Genomic DNA, 6,394 nt, shown 5'->3' with positions numbered 1-6,394 from the left:
AAACACGCTGATTCCCAGACCATCCGTGGGCCGGATTGAGAAGGTGATTGGGCTGGATCCGGCCCATGGGCTTTAGGTTGCCTACTCCTGGCTTACATTCTGAACCCTGGAATTAGTGACTCCCACAGGGGAGATGCAGAAAGGATGTGGTTGGTCAAAGGAGCCATGGACTCAAAAAGTTGAAAACCACAGAGTTAAGAGTTTCAGACTAGGAGCTGGGAGACCAGGTTTGCAAATCGCCCCTTGGTTACGAAGTGCACTTAGTGCCCCCGGGGACCAGTCACCACCTCTCAACCTAGCCTACCTCACAGGGTTGTTGTGGAGATTAAATGAAGAGGCGGAGAACTTTGTATACCACCTTGAGCTCCTTGGAGACGAAATCAAATTAATTTGCTAAGCCTGTTTGATCAGATATGGATCAAAAAGATGTTTTTTCTCTCTGTGTGTGTATGGTCACACTGTGGTATTAAAGACCTTCTTAGATAACTTTCAACTCTCTTAAAAGCTGCTGTCGTTCTCCAGGTTAGATTAGCATGCACTAAGAAAGTGCAAGGAAATTGTATTTTAAAAACTGCTGTTGTAAAGGATGTCAGATCGATTGGCAGCTTATATTTTGGCCTCAAGGTGGCAGCAAAGCCACAGGATTCTGGGAAAGACCAGGATTCAAACCCCCCCCCCCCGGAAAACGAATACAGTGGTACCTTGGTTTAAGAACAGTCTTGTTTAAGAATGATTCGGTTTACAATCTCTGCAAAACCGGAAATAGTGTCCCGGTTTGAGAACTTTACCACTTTCTAAGAACGGAATCCGAACAGTGGAAGGGCCCGAGCAGTGCGAGGTCTCATTAGGGGAAGTGCGCCTCAGTTTAAGAGCAGTTTCGGTTTAAGAACAGACTTCTGGAATGGATTAAGTTCGTAAACCGAGGTACCACTGTAGTAGAATTACATAAGTGTTTAATTAGAAATATAGGAAGAAACTCCACTACACAACTCATCCTATTAAAATAAAACAGGCAAAAAGAGTTGCGGATTGAAAAGATACCTTTGTTGGAATAAATGATAATTAAATGGGCTGGGAGATTTCTAATAATTCAGACAGCAGATATTTTCATACAAAGATACACAAAGTTATCCTTATAACGTATCGATGAAACCTGGTCTTACTGGAAGTGAAAAAGCTGTTTCTTTTTGTATCTTCGAAGCAAGGTGTCTCTTCTGTTTGTGTGACAGGATGATGCTTACTTTGATATCGGTGCTGTCCCAGAATCCAATGGTTCCAGAGGATCACGTGATGATACGTCTTCCGGGTAATTATTTATTTCTGCGTTCTTTCCTGAGAATGCAAATGCCTCTTTCTGGTAAACAAAAGAATAATGTTGGAATGTTACTGAAGGCACTCTGCCTTCAACACTCAGCGTGGATGCTAAAATTCGCACACATTTCTTTTGGGTTTGCCGCTTTTGCAACCCGAAGTATACATTACTCGTGAGTAACGTAACCCGAGGGTCTACTGTATCTGTGGGAAGGGGTGTGTGTCTTGTTGTTTTCGTTTAATTATTTACTGTGCTTTACCTTGTCTGTGCGGGTGGCGCTGTGGGTTAAACCACAGAGCCTAGGACTTGCCGATCAGAAGGTTGGCGGTTTGAATCCCCGTGACGGGGTGAGCTCCCGTTGCTCGGTCCCTGCTCCTGCCAACCTAGCAGTTTGAAAGCACGTCAAAGTGCAAGTAGATAAATAGGTACCACTCCGGTGGGAAGGTAAACGGCGTTTCTGTGCACTGCTCTGGTTCGCCAGAAGCGGCTTAGTAATGCTGGCCACATGACCCGGAAGCTGTATGCCGGCTCCCTCGGCCAGTAAAGTGAGATGAGCGCCGCAACCCCAGAGTCGGACACGACTGGACCTAATGGTCAGGGGTCCCTTTACCTTTACTTACCTTGTCTGTGAACCACCCTGAGGTCTTTGGATGAAAGGGCGGTATATAAATTTAAGAAAGAAAGAAAGAAAATAAATAAAATCTGCACTGGAAGGAGAAAAAACAACACCCTATTTATCTGGGCATATACACACATTAACATGTTGTATATGTTAAGGTATTGACCACTGAGAGACTTGCAGAAGGTTGGGCTCCATGACCCTTTTCAATCTATGAATCTTTTGGAAACGTCATTGAACATATGAAGGAAAGACGTATGCAGGCTTCTCTGTTTACATCCTCCCGAATTTCCCTCTCACCTCTTGCAACAATGGTGCAATACCACATTGCACGTCCCTATGGATCTCCACGGGCGGCTACAACGGCCAGGAAAACACAGGCCTTTTTGCTGCTGACATTCAAGATCAGAGCTTGGAGCAGTGGCGGATCCTATTTGAAAGGAAAGAGAGTCACAGGTTATTCCATTCACAGCAAGCTTGCCCCCCAAGTTGCAGTAAGTACGTGGCTGTGCTTGGCCCATTATGTATGTGAGCTTGATGACAGCAGTCACGAAATTAAAAGACGCCTGCTTCTTGGGAGAAAAGCAGTGACAAACCTAGACAGCATCTTAAAAAGTAGAGACACCACCTTGCCAACAAAAGCCCATATAGTTAAAGCTATGGTTTTCCCAGTAGTGATGTATGGAAGTGAGAGCTGGACCATAAAGAAGGCTGATCGCCGAAGAATTGATGCTTTTGAATTATGGTGCTGGAGACTCTTGAGAGTCCCATGGACTGCAAGAAGATCAAACCTCTCCATTCTGAAGGAAATCAGCCCCGAGTGTTCACTGGAAGGACAGATCGTGAAGCTGAGGCTCCAGTACTTTAGCCACCTCAAGAAAAGAGAAGACTCCCTGGAAAAGACCCTGATGCTGGGAAAGATGGAGGGCACAAGGAGAAGGGGATGACAGAGGATGAGATGGTGGGACAGTGTTCTCGAAGCTACAAACATGAGCCTGACCAAACTGCGGGAGGCAGTGGAAGACAGGAGTGCCTGGCATGCTGTGGTCTGTGGGGTCACGAAGAGTCGGACACGACTAAACGATGAAACAACAACAACATAGCACCGTAACATTCCTAGTTTTCTCAAAACAATCCAGGCCAACACAAACACACACACAGCTGCTGACCCCACTTCCCTCAATAAACCTGAGAGATAAATAGGTACCGCTCTGGCGGGAAGGTAAACGGCATTTCCGTGCGCAGCTCCGGTTCGCCAGAAGTGACTTAATCATGCTGGCCACGTGACCCGGAAGCTGTACGCCGGCTCCCTTGGCCAATAAAGCGTGATGAGTGCAGCAGCGCCAGAGTCAGTCACGACTGGACCTAATGGTCAGGGATCCCTTTACCTTGAGGTTTATTGACCAGCTCAGTTTATCCCTTACCTGGAGAAGGCAGCACCATAATCAAGAGGGCAGCAAGAAGGAAATGAAGGAGCTTCATGATCTTAAAGTAGGTTGGTTGTGGAAAACACCCCCAGCAGGGTTGAAACAGAGCAAGACAAAAACAACAACAGTGGTGCTGCTCCTGTTGGTAGTGTTACGCTGAATCCTTTTTCTAAAATGACACCTTTTCTGTACTCAGTCCAGAGGTGAAAGGGATAGCCAGTCCTTGGGGATTGTGACACGCTCGTCTGTTGAAAGCACGTGGGATGCAAACTGAAACTATGGCAGTGTGGTCAGCTCAACGTATTATTGCATTTGTTACATAGGGAACTGGAGGATTTCAAAGGCAGGTTGTTCCCCCTCTGAGCTCAGAAGAGGCAAGAGGAAAACCGCAAAGGTCCGTGGCAACATGCCTGAGGGAGAGCGGTTGGCAAGCTCCAGGAGAGTAACAAAAATAAAATAAAATGAAGCATGTCTCTTGCACGGACTGTTGGTCTTAAGCTTCCAGTTCCAGTCACTTGGCACCAACTACTCCCTTCTAGGAATGGCTGAATCTGTCAATTCTTGGTTATTATTATTATTGTTGTTGTTGTTGTTGTTGTTGTTGTTGTTGTTGTTGTTGTTATTATTATTATTATTATTATTATTATTATTATTATTATCAGAGCTGCCTCTAGGTCCCAGCTCACAGAGGACCAACGCTAGGCTGTCGTAATGTACAAAAGTCTTTATTGAAGTTCAATTTCCATTTCAAAGCCGCAGCGCGCAGCCCTACATCTTAAACCCTAGATCGGCGAAGTCCCGTCTGAGTCTCCTCCCCTCTGACACCAGTTTAAGATCCTAGCCCTGCTCCACCTTTTCTGCTGCTCTCTCCTCCTCTGGGTCCTCCTGCCCGCTGGGGCATTGCCCTTTCTGGACTCTTCCGACGCTGAGTCGCTTAGCTCCTCCCCCTGCCTCCTGCGGGCTTTAGGACCCGGTTCCCAATCCTCATTCTCTGCTGTCCCGCGCTCCTGTACATTTGAACTTGCCTCTCGCGCCAACCCAGTGACCTTTCTCCTAACCGTTACACTACTTCGGTCACTGCTTCCCTCTTCCGGGATACTGGCTGGATCTGACCTCCCCTCCGTTGTCCGACTTTCTGATGGAGGCATGGTCATCCCTGCCTCATTTTCTCTCCCTGGTGGGGAATGCACTGGCCCCGATCCTTGGGACTCTTCCCCCCCACTCTGCTCTGGTGGGGAAGCTGGTCCTGATTTCCAACTACTGCTCTGGGAGTCCCTGCTGCCCCCTTGCTCCTGGGGCGTTCCCCTTGGGAACCCCCTACACCTGGCCACTGGCGCCCCCTTCTGTGAATCTTCCGATTCGCTGGAGAGGCTCATGGAATCCCTCGGTCCACTGTCCTCTTCCCCTACGCTCGCCTCGGATTCTTCCCCTTCGCTCTCCATCTCCTCTCTTCCCTGTGCCTCTGCTCCTGAGCCCCTGACAATTATTATTATTATACTGCCCATCAAAAGATCTCAGGGCAGTTCACAGATTAAAATACAAGATAAAACACAGTAAACAGTTAAACCAAAACAACAAAACGATATCTCTCCCCCACTTTGCCAGTCTAAAGTTTGGCTTTCCACATCAATTCAGGGAGATGTCACTTTTGCTGGTAGCTGCTCCTTTAGAAATTGCCAGTGCTTTTTTCTGGGGGGGTGGGGTGGGGTGCAGGGGTATGCATACCCCTAAACATTTTGTGAATCTAAGTTTGGCCTCATTGAGGGGCAGAAGTTCAATATGAGTAGAAGAAGAAGAAGAGGAGTTTGGATTTGATATCCCACCTTTCACTCCCTTTAAGGAGTCTCAAAGCGGCTAACAGTCTCCTTTCCCTTCCTCCCCCACAACAAACACTCTGTGAGGTGAGTGGGGCTGAGAGACTTCAAAGAAGTGTGACTAACCCAAGGTCACCCAGCAGCTGCATGTGGAGGAGTGGAGACGCGAACCCGGTTCCCCAGATTACGAGTCCACCGCTCTTAACCACTACACTACACTGGCTCTGGAGTAGGGAAATGAGAGTACCTCTAAACATTTTTTAAGAAATAAACACTGGGAATTGCTAAATATTAGTGTTCTGCAACAGGCTTGTCAATAGGCCCATGGTGGTCTGTTACTCTGGCTGAGAAAATAACCTGCCAGGTCAGGGTGGCCAGAGTCAAGATGAGTCTTTTATCCTTCTACAACACCTGACATATGTGGGGTGTGGAACACAGAGCAGTCAAATACAACATTCCTAGAGTGGACATGTTTAGACATGAAGAGGGATGTTTGTCCAGCCACTAGATAAACTTCCTGTTTCCTTCCTGTGCTGGGACAAACTTTCTTTACATGTGACCAGAGGCGGGTGTGACCTTACCTGTGCAGAGACATCACGTTGCGGAGAAAGGTCCATATAGTTAAAGCTATGGTTTTCCCAGTAGTGATGTATGGAAGTGAGAGCTGGACCATAAAGAAGGCTGATTGCCGAAGAATTGATGCTTTTGAATTATGGTGCTGAAGGAGATTCTTGAGAGTCCCATGGACTGCAAGAAGATCAAACCTCTCCATTCTTAAGGAAATCAGCCCTGATTGCTCACTGGAAGGACAGATCCTGAAGCTGAGGCTCCAATACTCTGGCCACCTCATGAGAAGAGAAGACTCCCTGGAAAAGACCCTGATGTTGGGAAAGATGGAGGGCACAAGGAGAAGGGGACGACACAGGACGAGATGGTTGGACAGTGTTCTCAAAGCTAGGAACATGACCAAACTGCTGGAAGCAGTGGAAGACAGGAGTGCCTGGAGTGCTCTGGTCCATGGGGTCACGAAGAGTCGGACATGACTAAATGACTGAACAACAACAACATGCTTTTTTCCAAGAAGAAGGGACAGCCTGGCTGTTATTTTTGTTTATTATACTTTAAATTCTGTTCATTACATGTGAAAAAGCAATAAAATGCTGTAAATAAAATCCTGCCAAGTTCTTCCTAAACATGCTGTCCTTTTTGCAGTTATCCTAAT

The 6,394-nt window shown here is 47.0% G+C and overlaps 1 long non-coding RNA gene across 1 annotated transcript; it reads right to left on the bottom strand.

The window, feature by feature from the left end:
- Window positions 1-1,117: 1,117 nt before the first annotated feature.
- LOC307213296 lies at window positions 1,118-3,442 on the bottom strand. The gene is made up of 3 exons (XR_013837466.1): window positions 3,356-3,442; window positions 2,232-2,361; window positions 1,118-1,354 (listed from the first exon to the last, which is right to left on the bottom strand). It is a non-coding gene; the product is annotated as an uncharacterized lncRNA (long non-coding RNA).
- Between the last annotated feature and the right edge of the window lie 2,952 nt (window positions 3,443-6,394).

This window comes from Podarcis cretensis (assembly GCF_951804945.1).
Source record: "Podarcis cretensis genome assembly, chromosome: 3".
Classification (NCBI taxonomy): Eukaryota; Metazoa; Chordata; class Lepidosauria; order Squamata; family Lacertidae; genus Podarcis; species Podarcis cretensis.
Note: the sequence above shows the minus strand (reverse complement) of the source record. Positions and strands in the feature narration are given on the sequence as shown.